Here is a 16,985-nt window from a genome sequence, read left to right as displayed (position 1 = left end):
TCTCTACTAAAAATACAAAAAATTAGCTGGGCATGGTGGCACATGCCTGTAATCCCAGCTACTCAGGAGGCTGAGGCAGGAGAATTGCCTGAACCCAGGAGGCGGAGGTTGCGGTGAGCCAAGATCGCGCCATTGCACTCCAGCCTGGGCAAGAAGAGCGAAACTCCATCTCAAAAAAAAAAAAGATGTACAAGAAGGTACTGTGTTCTCGGTGTACTACTGAGAACATTGTTTGCTTAGAGCCGTACCACAATAGGGGATGCAGTGAAGAGGGTTAATGTTCGAGCTACTCTGGGTGTGCATATTTTAACAAGATGTGATTTAAAACTCTGGGAAGCACAGATGGTTGATCAAGTGCAAGAAGTGTGATAGATGGAAGATCATATATGAACGCTAAGCCCAATTACAAACAACAAATGCCACTTGGGTTAGCAACCACAATGTTGTCACTTTGATCTTTTTGCAGCAAGAAGTTAATGGCAGGTGACATTACAATTCAACGATACATCAATCAGCTTTGTGAGAGACTCATCCTCTCCACGTTCTTTCCTCCTTTTGGCAGAGTTTAAGACCATAGAGTGTGAGAAGTTCATTAGCATCTCCTACTCATTCTAGGGGTACTTTCCAAGCCCCTTCCCCATTCAAGTCAGGTACAGCTAGTGCTCGACTTACGACACGATTGGTTCCGACAGACCGGTCATAACATGATTTGGTCGTAAGTTGAGTAGGCTATATGTACAGTACTGTGAAATGATGTTATAAAAATCTTTAAGTCATATTTTATCATAATTTTCTTTCATTATTGTTATATATTATAATTTCCTTCGTTCATTTTATGCCATTTGTATCATCTCTACAGGTGCATACAAAAATACAAAATACAGGTGTAAAAAATACCATAGGAAACATTTTCCCAATTGCAAAACATATCAAAATATATAAACATGTACGAAACATTTTATTGGCTGCTGGTGCTTGGCTGCGGATCATTGATGTCGTCATCTGAGGCAGCAGTTGGGGTTACCGGAGTTGGTTGTTTCATAAACATGGTGAGCTTTGTCTGAATTGTATGTTTCTTTTTTTCTTCATAAATTTTACGATACAGACGAAACACATCGTGCGCCATCTGTTCAATCCCTGCAAATCGTTTGATGTTTGGGTCCATTGCTTCGAAATGTATAAGAAGTTTATTCAGTAAAGATAAACCATCTGATAATCCCTTAGTGGTGAACTTTCTGTCTGGCTCCTCCTCTTCTTTCTCTGCTTCTCTTCTTTCTTCTTCTGCCACTCTTTCTTCTTCGATTAGATCTTCATTTGTAAGTTCTCCGGATTCTTTGTCTAGCAACTCTTTGACATCTTCCATTTCACACTCCAAAGAAAGGTCTTTAGCGAGTTTTACTATTTCCTCCCCCCCCCCCCGAATCGTTTCACGTTCATGTTCACTGTCAAGTCCGTCAAAATCATTAACATAGCGCTTAACACAATTTTTCCAGATGCCATTCATGCATTTTGTCGTCACAGCCTCCCAGGCGGTAGCAATATTCTTGATACACATCAAAATGTTGTAGTGTTTCCAAAAATCTCGCAATGTTAGTTCTGAGTCAGCATCTATAGCAGATATTGCTTGAGCGAAGGTGGTTTGGAGATAGTTGGCCTTTAATGTAGCAATCGAACCTTGGTCCATAGGCTGGATGAGTGGAGACGTGTTTGGCGGAAGAAAAACAAATTTTACATCTGGATGGAGATCGCCTAGATGTGCTGGGTGTCCAGGCGCATTATCAAGTAGCAATAAAATCTTGAAAGGAATATCTTTCTCCAAACAATATTCTCGAACTTGAGGAATAAAACAGTTCATAAACCAGTCTTCAAACAATCCTTGTGTCATCCATGCTTTACGTTGAGAACGAAAGTAGACGGGCAGTGTGTGCTTGTTAACCTTCTTGAACGCACATGGGTTGTCTGAGTGATAAATTAAGAACAGCTTCAACTTAAACCCTGAGATGTTCCCGCCAAGCAGCAGAGTTAGCCTATCCTTAAACACTTTAAATCCCGGCATGCTTTTGGCCTCTTTGTGAATATAAGTGTGTGCTGGCATCCGTTTCCAAAATAATGCAGTTTCATCAACATGGAAACTTGTTCTGGTAGATATCCCTCATCTGTAATTAATTTATCCAGGCTATCAACAAACTTACATGCTCCTTCCTCGTCCGCACTCGCTGCTTCTCCAGTCACTCGAACAGTATGCATTTGGAATCTTTTCTTGAATCTCTGGAACCAGCCAGTGCTTGCTACAAATTCTTGACTGTAATCTTCTCTAGCACACTCCTTCAGAGTCTGAAATAGACTTCTCGCCTTCATCTGCACAGTAAGAAGACTTAATGGTGTTTGTTTTTGAATTTGATCTTCCAACCAAATATATAGCAGTTTCTCCATTTCATGGATGGGCCCGCTTCATTGCTTTGTTATAACTGTTGATTGCATGGGTGCAGAACCTTTGACAGCTTCACAAATTCTTTCTTTATCTTTCAAAATCGTCGACACAGTCGAGTGTGATAACTTCGTGTCACGTGCGATCACATTCACTTTCTTTCCTCCTTCGTACTGCTTAATTACCTTCATTTTCGTGTCGAGATCGATGGCCTTTCTTTCCTTCTTGGCAGGCTGAGGCGTAGACAAAGACAATTTCCTCTTGGTAGACATCTTGGGAGGGGTTTGATGAAAAATATCCAAGACGCAAAACACAAATTGCTGTACCGAGTCTGGGATAACACTTGAAATGGTGCACGTGGAGATGGTAGTGCTGCCGGAAGCTGGTCTGCACTGTCGTACCGTTTGCGCTGCCAGACGCAGAGCAGTCGTGGCTAGCAATTGTGGTCGTAAAGTTGAATGATCGTAAGTTGCATAGGTCATAAGTTGATCAATACCTGTATTATGATCATTTGCCAACTAGGAAAGCCATAGCCAGCCCTGGTAGTTGTAGAGTTGCCTAGTTACCATCTCTCCTTTCTGGACATCCCACCTCTTTTTTACCTTTAGCCTGATACACCCCCTGCCTGGGGAGCTCCCCTGCAGGTCTTGTTCTTTTCCAGACCTTGAAGTCACTAGAAGGAGAATGTATTAGTCCATTTTCATGCTGCTGATAAAGACATACCTGAGACTGGGCAATCTACAAAAGAAAGAGGTTTAATGGACTTATTGTTTCACGTAGCTGGAGAGGTCTCACAATCATGGTGGAAGGCAAGGAGGAGCAAGACACATCTTATATGGATGGCAACAGCCGAAGAGAAAGAGAACTTGTGCAGGGAAACTCACATTTTCAAAGCCATCAGATCTCATGAGACTTATTCACTATCACGAGAACAGGGCAGGAAAGACCTGCCCCCATGATACAGTTACCTCCTGCCAGGTACCTCCCAAAACACATGGGAATTCAAGATGAGATTTGGGTGGGGACACAGCCAAACCATATCAGACAACCACAAGAGTCCCAGACCAAGCTCTTAGTCTCAGCCCTGCTCAAGCTTGGCTCTGTTGTTCTAGAGCCTGAGGATTTTCTCTGCTCCACTGTGTGCTACTCTTGCTTCCTGCAGTTGCTGCCCTGGTGAGGTAAGGATCCTCCCTGGCTCTCTCAGGCATTTCAGCAGCCAGGCCCTTAAATGTCTACATGGGGAAACTTGGAACTGCAGATGGGTTTGTGTGTATGTGTTTGAGAGCTGCTGAATATGAGTCAAAATTTTTCTGTCAACATCTGCTCTGCTCTTCTGTTTTCTGGTTCCTGAGAGATGCCTTTCAAAGGAAGACATTTATTCTACCTTAACCTCTGAACAGAATGACATCTTGTGCCCCTGGCTCCTCTTTGATATGGTTCACCATTTTCAACTTTGATACATTTCAGTAGGCAGTGGGATACAAGGCAAGTAAGACTTTTCAAAGACCCAGCAGTGGAGAAATAAATATAATAGAGTGTGGCCAGGCACAGTGGCTCACGCCTGTAATCCCAGCACTTTGGGAGGCTGAGGCAGAAGAATCAATTGAACTTGGGAGGTGGAGGTTGCAGTGAGCCGAGATCATGTCATTGCACTGCAGCCTGGGCAACAAGAGTGAAACTCCATCACAAAAAAATAATAATTATATATATATGAAATACAGTGCAACTCTGAAATAATAGAATTTCATAGGTACAAGGGACAAGGATCAAAGAAAGTGGGAAGGGAAGAACATCTACATGTGATAACAGTAATGAACATGTCAATGTAACTGCAGGTAAAGCTGTTTGGGCATGTGTGTTTATAGGTGTGGGACAGCATCAGTTTAGCTAGGTTGGGGCACATAGGACATATAACTGAATCTATTAGTTTGATGTTCTCTAACTCAACTTCTTCCCAAAGTGACCTGAAATCACATGGCATTAAATATTTATGCAATGAATGAACAAACATAAAGAAGGGAATCATGCTTTGTATTTTGTAAGATCATCAGGTGTTCTCCCATTTTAAGTTCATTTACTGGAGTAACATCCCACTTTGAGTTCTGTTCCTGTGACCCAGGCATGTGGATTTGGGTTCCCAGTGGCATCTAAAGTACTGCTTCTCAGAGGAAGAAAAGAAAAGAAAAAAGAAAAAAAGAAAAGAAAGAAGAAAGAAAGGAAAGAAAGCGAAAGAAAGAAAGAAAGAAAGAAGAAAGAAAGAGAAAGAAAGAAAGAAAGAAAGAAAAGGAAAAGAAGGAAGGAAGGAAAGAGAGAGTGAGCAAGAGAAAGAAAGAGAGAGAGAAAGGAAAGGAAAGAAAGGAAAAAGGACTGCTTTTCAAGCAAATTAAGGAGAATGATTTTGTTCTCTGTCTTTTTAGGTCCTCCCCATTTCTCTGGGCCTACATATCCAATATCCTTCCATAACCTTTGGTGCCTGTACTCACCACTGTCTGAATTTCGAACTCTCTTCCTGCCTAGGACTCTCATTTGGCCAGCCTGTTGTCTCATTAACAAGATTGGAAAATCATGGAGGACATGATTTTGTCCCCATGCTATGTACATCAAAGTCTCTCCAGAAAACTGTTTGGAGGAGGGAAGGTGAAGAGAGAGGAGAGGAAGCAGGAAAAGTTGCTCAACATCATTAGTCATTAGTGAAATGCAAATCAGAACCACGAGGAGACAACACTTGACACCCACTAAGACGGCTGAAATAAGACAGACAACAAGTGTGGGTAAGGATGTAGAGAAATTAGAACCCTCATTCATTGCTGGTGGAAATGTAAAATTTGTGCAGCAACATTGGCAAGCAGTCTAGTAGTTCCTTAAAATGCTAATCATAGAGTTACCACATGACCCAGCTTTTCTACTCTTAAGTATAGACCCAAGAGAAATTAAAATAATATGTTCAAACAAAAACTTGGATGCAATGTTTATAGCAGCATTATTCATAAGGCAAAATGTGGAAATATAATCTAAATTGCTGAATAATATTCCACTGTATGGAAATACCATGTTATCAACCTAAATGATGAATAGACAAACCAAATATGATTTATTCACGCAATGGAATATTACTTGGCAACAAAAAGGAATGAAGTACTGATATATACTACAACATGGATGAACCTTAAAAATACAATGCTGAGTGAAAGAAGCCAGCCGCAAAAGACCACATATTGTATGATTCAGTTTATATGAATTGTCCAGGGTAGACAAATCCACAGAAACAGAAAGTAGATTAATGGTTGCCTAGGGCTAAAGAAATGGGGCAGATGGAGAGGGACTCCTAACAAGAAAAGATTCCTTTCTGGGGTATTACAAATAGTGTAATATATGGCCTGGCATGGTGGCTCATGCCTGTAATCCCAGCACTTTGGAAGGCCAGGGCAGGAGGATCACTTGAGACCAGCCTGGGCAGCATGGTCTCTACAAAAAATATAAAAATTAGCCAAACTTGGGGGTGCACAGTAGTCTCAACTGCTTGGGAAGCTGAGGCAGGAGAATCGCTTGCTCCCAGGAGGCAGAGGTTGCAGTGAGCCGAGATTGTGCCATTGCACTCCAGCCTGGGTGATGGGAGTGAAACCCTGTCTCAAAAAAAAAAAAAAAAATTTGTAAAATTAGATTCTGGTGGGATGGCTGCATGACTGTATGAATATACTCAAAAGTCCTTGTACAGTGCACTTTAAATGGGTATATTGTATCATACTTGAAATATAAGTATCGGTAAAGTTGTAAGAGAGAGAGAGAAGGAAATGCTCCATATGACTCCAATTAAACACGTTCTTTAATGTTAACTAATTGGGAAATAACACTCCCCAACAAACATAAGCCTAATAAGAGCAGCCTTTCCTAGAAGCAACAAGTTTCCTAGTTTCTCCCACTGTGGGAATTAAACCTTTGAATTTGATAGATAGGTAGGAGCCACCCCATTCAGAAAGCTATCCATAACAATGCTTATGGATTTGGTCAGAATGACTGAATTCACACCATGAGATGAAAACTAAATGTAGTTTGCAATATAGTTGACTTAAACATAATTACACCCCCCAAACGATAATGATAGAGAGGAGGAGGAAGTAGACTTAGAGTTAGTAATTTCTGCCTTCCCCATGAGGAACCCTGTGGGGTAAGATCATGTTTCTGTTCTGGTCCAGCCAGATTTTCCCTTGCCCTGATTCGTCCTGGTTCTACTTGGTGCTGCTGCGCACCCCACAGGGCTCTGGACCCAGTTGGATCAGTCCTCAGATGTCCCTTTCTTGTTGCAGAGCCCCTATTATTTGCAGTAATGTCTCTTGTCTGTGTAAACCTTGCTTATCCTCTGCGACTTGATCAGTAGCATCCCTAAAACAATATGGACCCCAAAAGGATCTACCATTAGTTTCTTTTTTTTTTTTTTTTTAGACAGAGTCTTGCCCTGTTGCCTAGGCTGGAGTGCAGTAGTGTAATCTCGGCTCACTGCAACCTCTGCCTCCTAGGTTCAAGCAATTCTCCTGCCTCACCTCCCGAGGAGTTGGGATTACAGATGCCCACCATCATCCCTGGCTAATTTTTTGTATTTTTAGTAGAGATGGGGTTTTGCCATGTTAGCCAGCCTGGTTTCAAACTCCTAACCTCAGGTGACCCACCTGCCTCAGCCTCCGAAAGTGCTAGAATTACAGGCGTGAGCCACCATGCCCGGCCTCTACCATTAATTTCTTATTGTCCCTAAAATGGCTTCTTCCATTTCTCTATAGGCACTACCTCCTTCTTTGCCCTTCTACTAGAACCTCAGCTGGCCACAGAGGGCCCTTCTGTCTGTGTAGGTCCTGTATTCTACCCCCACGCTGGAGTCCGTGATATTTCTCTATTTGAGGCAGGAAGAATGGTTTAGCTCAACTTGCCTCCAAATCAGTGACTCTAAATTCGATGTCCCTGGAAAGAACAGTGGCATAGCAATTGACCCTGAATGGGGATTGTATGGGGTGCCCTCTGGTTCCTGGCATAGAGAGGACAATTAGGGTGCTGTGTGAGGCTCTTTTTTCTCCTTCCCCCGATGAACCTCTTTTTCTCCCTGACGGTACTCTGGACCCCTGGTTCTTCAAGGTCTCCAGGTTTGACCTGGACTTCCCAGGAGATGAGGTCCTAAATAGGAAATTCACTTCCTGACAGCTCACATTTCTTTTTGTCTCAAGTCTTTGGAGTGGGAGCAGAGAGGTGAACACAGTCTTATTAGTTAAAAGGAAGGGGAGGGAACTAACGGGGAAATAATACCTATAACCCCCAAAGCACAGATAGAGCAAAAAGTTGAGGTCAAGACAACATATTCTGCTTCGTAACTGCCTAAATGCTGACGGCAAGAAATTTGAACTGAGCTGAGTGATTCCACCACAAATTCATGCTTTCCATTGCACAGCTGGGTTCTGAATGCTTCTCGACAATCATTTTCCTAATCACTCCATGATTTCCTTTCCATTCGTCTCTGTAGCTGTTACAAACCTTCCCACTTGCCTCAGCTCCCCACCTCCACCCCAACCCTGCTCTCTCCTCACAGTGGATGTCACCTTCAGTGAGAAGGAGACGCTGTGGGCTGCCACTCCTGCAGCAGCCCTTCCTTCAGCCCCCAACCCCTTTCTTCTGCTCTGATTTGGGTCACTTTCTCCTCTGGCCTCTCTTAGTTAGAAGTCCCGAACATCACCAAGAATCAGCCCTCCACCCCTTGTAGGATCCTAGTTACCTTTATAGGATAACTGGGTTCATGCAAAGACGGAGGCTCGAGTCCTGGCACCACCGTCACCAGCTTGGCAGCTCTGGGCAAGTGATTACCACCTCCTCGTTTCATCATCAATAAGATGGGAGTAATAAGAGCACCTACCTCACAGGGTAATTGTAAGGATTTCATTAGTTTTTCTGGGTAAAGAATTTAAGGCATTGCCTGGCACAATATAAGCCCTACGTAAGTGCTCACAAGTATTATTGGGCTGTGTATTTGTTAATGTGCACTATATTATATATATAATGTACAATACAAAAAATATTTTATATATATATATATATATATATTTTTTGTAGATGAAGTCTCACTCTGTTGCCCAGGCTGGAGTGCAGTGGTGTGATCTCAGCTCACTGCAACCTCCGCCTCCTGGGTTCAAGCAATTGTCTGCCTCAGTCATTTGAGTAGCTGGAATTACAGGCACCCACCACCACATCTGGCTAATTTTTTTGTGTTTTTAGTAAAGACGGGATGTCACCATCTTGACCAGGCTAGTCTTGAGCTCCTGACCTCGTGATCCACCTGCCTTGGCCTTCCAAAGTGCTGGGATTACAGGCATGAGCCACCGCGCCCAGCCGTATGATGTATGTTAATTAATGTGTAGTCATTTCTAATATGTGTTAAGATGAATAATGGTTACTATGAGTTGAGAATGTGAAAGGGGAATGCCATATCACTGCTGCCAAATCTGTTATCCAGGAGCACCTGCTGGCACTTGCCCAGGACAGTGTTCTACCGCACACCTGCCCGAAATCAAAGCCTTCTTCCTTGCCTGCTCTTCCACAAAACTCCTGCAGAGTGGGCTGTCATTCAGCCTCTTGCTCCTGCCACCATGCTCTCTCCTTACCCCTGTAGTCCGGCACCACTCTCTTGACTCTATGAGGGACACATTCCTTATACAACTCCTAAAGAACAAACCCATGGGACTTGTCTTGGTCCTTTTCCTACCGGACCACCACAGGCTTGGCCACGTTCATTACCACCTCCTTTCAACTTTAGGCCCCCAAGCCAGAAACCTCTCCCAAGTCTTCTCAACTCTTCTCTCAATGGCACATCTTGGGACCCAGCCCTGCAGTTGGCTTGCGTCCCTTGAATTTGCTTTTCTTTTGCATTGCCACCACTGCTGTCTCTTCTTCCATATCTGTCATTAATTCCTAACCCGATCTGACTTCTTCCCTTTTTCTCTACTGAAAAGGTCTTTGCCTACAGCCTCCTGGCTGCTGAATCCCATGTGTTCTTTTTAACCCTTTTCTACTCCACCTCTTGCAGTTATAATTTCCTTGACCACCCTCGTAATCCTGAAATGGTTTATTCAACCTCCAAGCCTCCAGATTCCTCCTGGTTTCTTCTGGCCTCCTGGCCTTTCCTTCTCAGTTCTTGTGTGAGTTTCTCTTTCTCTGCCCATCCCACAAATGTTAGTGTCTCCATCTATTCTTGGGTGGTCTCATCTATTCCTGTATCTTTAATTACCCTCTCCTCTCCTCTGGGCTCTAGAGAAGTGTGTCCAGTCAAATTTTTGTGATTGTTATAGGTTGAATAGTGTTCTCCAAAAAGACATGTTTAAGCACTGACCCCTCGTACCTGTGAATGTCATCATATTTGGAAATATGGTCTTTGTGGATGTAATCAAGTTGAGATGAAGTCATAATGAATTAGGGTGTTCCCCAAATCCCAGGACTGATATCCCTTATAAAAAGAGATTTGGAGACATACAGACACACAGGATAGATGAAAATGGAAGCAGAAATTAGAGTGATGCATGCACAGCTAAGGAACACCAACCAGTAGCCATGAAAAAGTCATGGCACAGATTCTCCCTCAGAGTCCCTGGAGGGATCACGCCCGGCTGACACCATGATTTCAGGAATCTAAAGTCTTCTATGTGCAGGAACTCTGAGAGAATGAACTTCTATAGTTTCAAGCCACCCAGTTTGAGATAAACCGTTACAATAGCCCTAATACAGCTATGATAGAAACGTCCAATATGGTAGCCACGTGTGGCTACTGAGCACTTGAAATGTGACTAGTATAGCTGAAGAACTGCATTTTACATTTTATTTCATTTTAATTGATGTACATTTAAATAGCAACATGTAACTGGTAGCTACCATATTGGACAGCACAGATTCAGATCCATATGCCAACCACCTATAGGGCGCATCCTCTTGGATGTCTCATTCACCACTCAAACTCAACGTGCTCACAATAAGTATCTTCTCCTCAACACAGCTCTTCCTCCTGTCTCAGACAAGATGCCTCTCTACCAAGTTTCACAACCCAAAAATGTAGATGGCCTCCTTAGCTCCCCTGCTCCCTTAGGGCCCCACATGCAGTAAGTCACCAAGCCTAGCTCCCTTAAATATCTTCATTATTAGAGTCATGCCATTTAATGTGGCCAGTGGGGCCTTTTCTGAGCTGGCCTCAGCTCCTCTCTCCCTCCCCTCCCCAGCCACACCCCACTTGATCTCTATGCACAGTGACGGGCTCTCTTTTGCTATTCCTCCCCTCTCCCAACCTCTTGCTCTGGTTAAATTCTACTCATATTTTAGGGCTCATCTCCTCCGCTAGTGAGTTTTCATTGGAACCTCAAAATTAGATTATGTGCCCTATCCCTGGAGAGTTTCCATCGTACTGAAATAAGCCCTTTTATTTTCTGTCTCCTCAGGACCAGCTCTATCTACAGTAACACCATTCCTGGCATACACCATTCTGGGCACCCAATACACATTTGATGAATGAATGAATGAATGGAAAGTAAATGAATGAATGGAAAAAACTAAACAGTAGATGTTATCAGGGAAAACCGTTAACGTTATTACTAATTATGGATCCTAGAAAAAATAACAAAATAGAGAATGGATTACAAATTTGTTGTGGTGGCACCCACGTGATACTAATTACAGTTATTTACATTAAATCTTACGTTTTGTGCCTAATTACCATGCAGCAGAAGTAAGGATTATGTATATCATTAAATGTATCAGATCAACTTGGTTGAGTTTTATTTCATTGTAACAGTGAATTATGCACATATGCTTAGACTACATCAATTATTGCTGATGTCTGTTGTCTGTTCTCACCCTTGAACAAGTTTATTTTCTCTATTCCTCGATCCATCCCATCTCCAACATTGAGAGCATTGTGAAAATAAGCAACAGACAGAGAAACAGGTGATCGTTTGACCAGATAGAATACAAAGCAATTATGAGCCGATTGTAATTCTGATGTTGTTGATTTGTGACTCATCATTGTAATGCACCTAACAGCATAACAGGCTTTCACAGGCGCCATTTTATTTAATCATCTCTTCAGCTCTGAACGTAATTATGATTCTCAGAGAGAGTTTTAGTGATTTGTTGTAATAAATGGCAATGGCAGGTAAAGAGCCCATATTAAGACAGGTTGGCAGAAATGGTACTCGAAGTCAACTACACTTGAAATTATACTTCCTAATGTCTGCAAAATGTGTCTGTCATACATATCTCATTCAATCATAATGATTTGAGTATTTTTACCCCCTTTTTGCAGATAAGGCAGCAGTATTAGCCGGTTTTCACACTGCCGATACAGACATACCTGAGGCTGGGCAATTTACAAAAGAAAGAGGTTTGGATTTACAATTCTATGTGGCTGGGGAGGACTCATAATCATGGCGGAAGGTGAAAGGTACATCTCACATGGCAGCAGACAAGAGAAGAGAACTTGGGCAGGGAGACTCCCATTTTTAAAACCATCAGATCTCGTGAAACTTACTATCAAGAGAGGAGCGCGAGAAAGACCTGCCCCCATGATTCAATTACCTCCCACCAGGCCCCTCCCACAACATATGGGAATTCAAGATGAGATGTGGGTGAGGGCACAGCCAGACCATATCAGCAACTAAGGCTCAGAGAGGTTGGGTAATTTGCTCAAGGTCTCAAAGATGGCAAATGATGACTTTTGAACATGAGTTTGGCTCAAGAACTCATGTGTTTTTTGTTGTTGTTGTTGTTGTTGTTTGTCTATTTCACTTAGTGTATGCCTAATGGCCCATGTTTTTTCAGGAAGGTGGGAATAAAGACACCTCCTAGCCAGAAGGTGCTAGGGCTGAAGGCTTGAGGGAAAGAAGTGGAAAAGGTTTCAAACAGCTGCTTTGAGTGTCTGCTAATGGTGGGTTATGGAAGCCTGATGATGGGGTTCTAGTAAGGGTAGGTTATAGAAGCCTAATATAGCGCCTTGATGTCTTGAGGCTCTCTCCCTGGGACTCCTGTGCTTGGTGCTGGAGAGCCAGGTGTTGGCACACAGTCAGCAATCCCAGCTGAGCCTCGTCTTGCAGCCATCCCCACTGAGGTGCTAGACTTACAAGGGAAGCTGTCCTGGACCCTCCAGACCAGCCCATCTGCCAGTTGAATACAATCAAGCCACCTCAGCCAGCACTACAGGGAACAGAACAATGGAGCAGCTGAGCCCTGCCCAAACTCCTCACCCACGAAAGCACAAAGCAGAATAAAAATGGCTGTTGTTTTAAGCCAGTAAGTTTTGGAGTAATTTGACACATAGCAATAGGTAACCAGAATATGCCACAAGTTCATTTTGTAGCTTCCTTCTCTTCGTGGTGCCAAACAAATCATAGCCAATGGCCAAGCTAACAACCAGTCATAAGAAAACAAACTCTCCCCTCTTGCACACGGCAATTCATACGCAAAAACGATTATAGCGATTTTGCATTTCAAGAAAATAGCCTATTCACAGACCAATTCGAAATGTAACCCCTAAAACCATTTTTCCTTTGCAAGTTATAAACACTGATAAAAAGAAAACATGTCCTCTCTGTGCAGCCTGAGCAGATAGGAAAGACATTCTTTTGATCATTTTACCATTTTCATCTTTGACACACAACAGCTTATTCACTGTTCAACCCAAATTTGAAAAGGAAACAAGATACATCTGTTTCCTTCACCATCCTTCCACGCATGTCCGAGCACCCAGATATCTTAGGTGCTTTGCTCACAGGGAGCACGTTATTCAAGTTCACCTTCTGCTGATTCTAAGATGAAAATGGCATTTGCTATAGAAACCTCTCACAGGGTACGCCAGGAATGCAGAATAGCTAAGTAGGGAGTGGGAGGCAATCACTCTAACCTCAGTGGACAAAACAGTTACCCAAACTGCACAATTAGCAGAGCACAAACGCTGCAGCTGTTTGCAAGGCACCCGCAGTATTTCTGACATGGCAAATCACGCTGGTGATGTCAGACTCTTTTCTTAAACAAAAGTGAAATGTGAGAAGGTGAAAATACATGACTGCTGGAAGATGTTTTTCCTTGTTTGGGGACTGCATTCCCGAATGACTCTTGTCCAGGAGGCTGGGTTTTCCCCAGGTCTTTGAAGGTCCACATTCCTTTATAATCCTTCACTAAACCTACCAGTTGGCTCCCTGAGTTCCTGGTTATCTCACCGCTCTGTCATGCAAGTCACTGAGCAGGGAAAATGACTCATAGACTCTAAAGAAAACCTAATTCATTGAATTAAACATTGGAAAGAATCTAAGTGAGTCACTGTATCCTTCGCTCAGTCTTTAGGCAGTGCCACACCTCGATCGTTCCAGCCAGAAGAGAGGCAATCACATTTTTAAAAAGCTGGTTGGAGGAGGATTGTGTACAACAATAATAAATCCCATTTCCATGTATATCTGTATTTCAAAAACAAAAGCAAAAGCACTGCAAAATTGAACCCCAAAATACTAACTGAGGAGCAGAAAGATGCAAAGCCTTGAGCCCAGCTCACATTGCTTCTGTGCAAATTAGAAAAAGGTGGCCCCCCGGGTTGAAGGAATTAGGAAAAAGCACCCTCCTGGGGCAGCAGCTCCTGAGAGCCAGTGTTTGGGGGCCTGGTGAGTAGGCAAATGAGCTGGATCTCCCTCACCCCTCCGCCCTGCCTTCCAGCCCCTCCCCCAACCACCTCCACCCCTGCTTTTGTGTAGAGAACAAATTCCAGGACCATGTGCAGTGGCCTGAGAAGAAGGAAATGGAATTTTTTATGACTCCCTCTCTGCATCTTCCTGGTAAAAATCTTTTTTTCCTACTCTTGACCCTGTTGTTCCCTATTGCTAACACTTGGAAACACTGACCTTTTTTTTTAATTTGTCTCCCTGTACTAATAAGGTTGCAGGTTGACAGTTCCTGTGTCTTTATCCCACCACGTACCCAGCAGGTGCTCAATAACCATTTCAAAAAGAACGAATAACTCGAATAACTCTCGGAAGGAAGAAGCCCAGCCTGCAGCTCTAAGGTCTAATGCTGTCCTTGCTTTAAACTGAAAGGAAGAGTGTGACCTCACCTCCCCTGGGGAAAAGCGACAGACCTGTAGACAAGTTGCTCTGCAGAGCCAAAGTCCAGGCAGAAAAGGGGCGTCCTTGAGCACACGGGCTTCTGCAGCCGTGAAATCTGGGCCTCTCGCTCACACCAGCACCCTTGCCCTTGCCTCTCGCTTCGGTGCCTTTCTGGAGCCCTCTCCCTCGCCTAGTAGCACATTGGAGGGGCCATCCAGAAGGGAGGCATTGCTTCTTACCCCTCACAGCCCTTTCACAGACAGGGAAGGGGCTACCCTTCCAGGCCCCAGGGCACAGCCCCTAAGTCATTGAATTAAACATTGGAAAGAAACTAAGTGACTCACTGTATCCTTCGCTCAGTCTTTAGGCAGCGCCACACCTCCATCCTTCCAGCCAGAAGAGAGGTAATCTCTCTCTCATGTCTTTTGTTGTTGTTGTTAGCTGTTAACATTTAATTGTATGATCCCATTTATATGAAATATCCAGAATAGGTAAATCCGTAGAAACAGGCAGGTTGGCAGTTACCATGGTGGGAGTGGGGGCGGGGGTTTAGAGAAAATGGGAAGTGGCTATGTAATGGGAATGGGGCTTCCTTTTGCAGTGAAGAAAATGTTTGGAACTAGATTGTGGTGGTAGTTGCACAAACTTGTCAGTGTACCAGATGCCAGTGAAGCATTCGCTTTAAAATGATTACTTTTAGGCTGAGCATGGTGGCTCAGCCTAAAATCCTAGCACTTTGGGCAGTTGAAGCGGGGAGATCACTTGAGGGCAAGAGTTTGAGACCAGCCTGGCCAACATAGCGAAGCCCGTCTCTACTAAATATACAAAAGTAGTCAGGTGTGGTGGCAGACGCCTGTAATCCCAGCTACTCAGGAGGCCGAGGCAGGAGAATTCATTTAACCCGGGAGGCAGAGGTTGCAGTGAATTAAGATCAGCCACTGCACTCCAGCCTGGGTGACAGAGTGAGACTCGATCTCAAAAAAAAAAATAGGCCGGGCGTGGAGGCTCATGCCTATAATCTCAGCCCTTTGGGAGGCCAAGGTGGGTGGATTATGAGGTCACAAGTTAAAGACCAGCCTGGCCAAGATGGTGAAACCCCGTCTCTACTAAAAATACAAAAATTAGCCAGGTAAGGTGGTGGGCACCTGTAATCCCAGCTGCTCGGGAGACTGAGGCAGGAGAATTGTTTGGACCCCTGGGGCAGGAGAATTGCTTGGACCCCTGGGGCAGGAGAATTGCTTGGACTCCTGGGGCAGTGAGCCAAGATCACACCACTGCACTCCAGCCTGGGCAACAGAGTGAAGCTTTGTCTCAAAAAAAAAAAAAAAAAAAAAAAAAGATTAATTTCCTCCTACGTTAATTCCACCTCAGATTTTTAAGTAAATGAACAACAACAACAACGAGAGAGAGTCGGACATTTCTCCTACTAGATTTCTAGCTTCTCTGAAGAAACCGGACAATTTGGCACTGTCCACCTAATCCCCGAGATGCGGCAGCTGCCTGTGAGGAAGGGGCATTTGCCATCCATGTTGCCCCTCACCCTCGTCCTGTGACTCCTGCTCCTACCCGCAAGGAAGGCACTTACTTTCCCCAGAGAGTAAACAGATCCCACTGAGCTGCCATCTTCAGATGAGTGGGAGGCAAGGGCATGACTCAAGGTCTGAGCACACAGACAGGTGGAGCAAATATGAAGAGGCTACGAGGCCACAAGGCAGGGGTCAGGGGAGTCAGAGGCGGGAAGAGGGCCTGAGTCTCTGAATCGTGCTGCCAGGGAGCATCTCCTTCCCCGCCAGCCTGCTCCGACCTCTCACCTGCCTCATTTTCCTTCTTAGCTCTTATTACTGATTTACTGTGTGTGTGAGTTTCCTGGGGCTTTTATCAACAAATTCCCACAAACTGAGCAGTACAGGCAACAGAACTGTCTTGTCTCACAGCTCTGCAGACTTTAAGTCCAAGATCAAGGTGTCGGCAGGGCTGGGTTCCCTCCGAGGGTTCCAGGGGAGAATCCTTCCCGGCCTCTCCTGGCTTTGGGTGGGTCCAGGTATTTTGACTTGAGGCAGTATCGCCCCAATCTCTGCCTCCACCTTCTCCCCTCTGTCTCTGTCTCAAACCTTCCTCTCTATTCTCTTATAAGGACATCAGTCATTGGATTTAGGGCCCACCATAAAACCAGGACATTCTTATCTTGAGATTTTTAACTTCATTACATCTGCAAAGACCATATCTCCAAATAAGATCACATTCTCTGGTGTGATCACATTCTCTAATTCACCAGGGATTAGAACTTGGACATATTTTGGGGAGACACCGTTCAACCTTTTACACTATCTATCGATTTGGCTACTATGTGACTCATGCCACGTGTCATGAGAATAGAGGCTTTGCCTGTTTGTTTCCATGTTGGAAACCCAGAGCCTAGAACAATGCCTGGTGCCGCAGGCTCTCAGTAAATGGAAGGA

The sequence above is a fragment of the Cebus imitator genome, unplaced genomic scaffold (assembly GCF_001604975.1).
Source record: "Cebus imitator isolate Cc_AM_T3 unplaced genomic scaffold, Cebus_imitator-1.0 Scaffold35, whole genome shotgun sequence".
NCBI classification, from domain to species: Eukaryota; Metazoa; Chordata; class Mammalia; order Primates; family Cebidae; genus Cebus; species Cebus imitator.
This window is presented reverse-complemented; position numbering follows the sequence as displayed.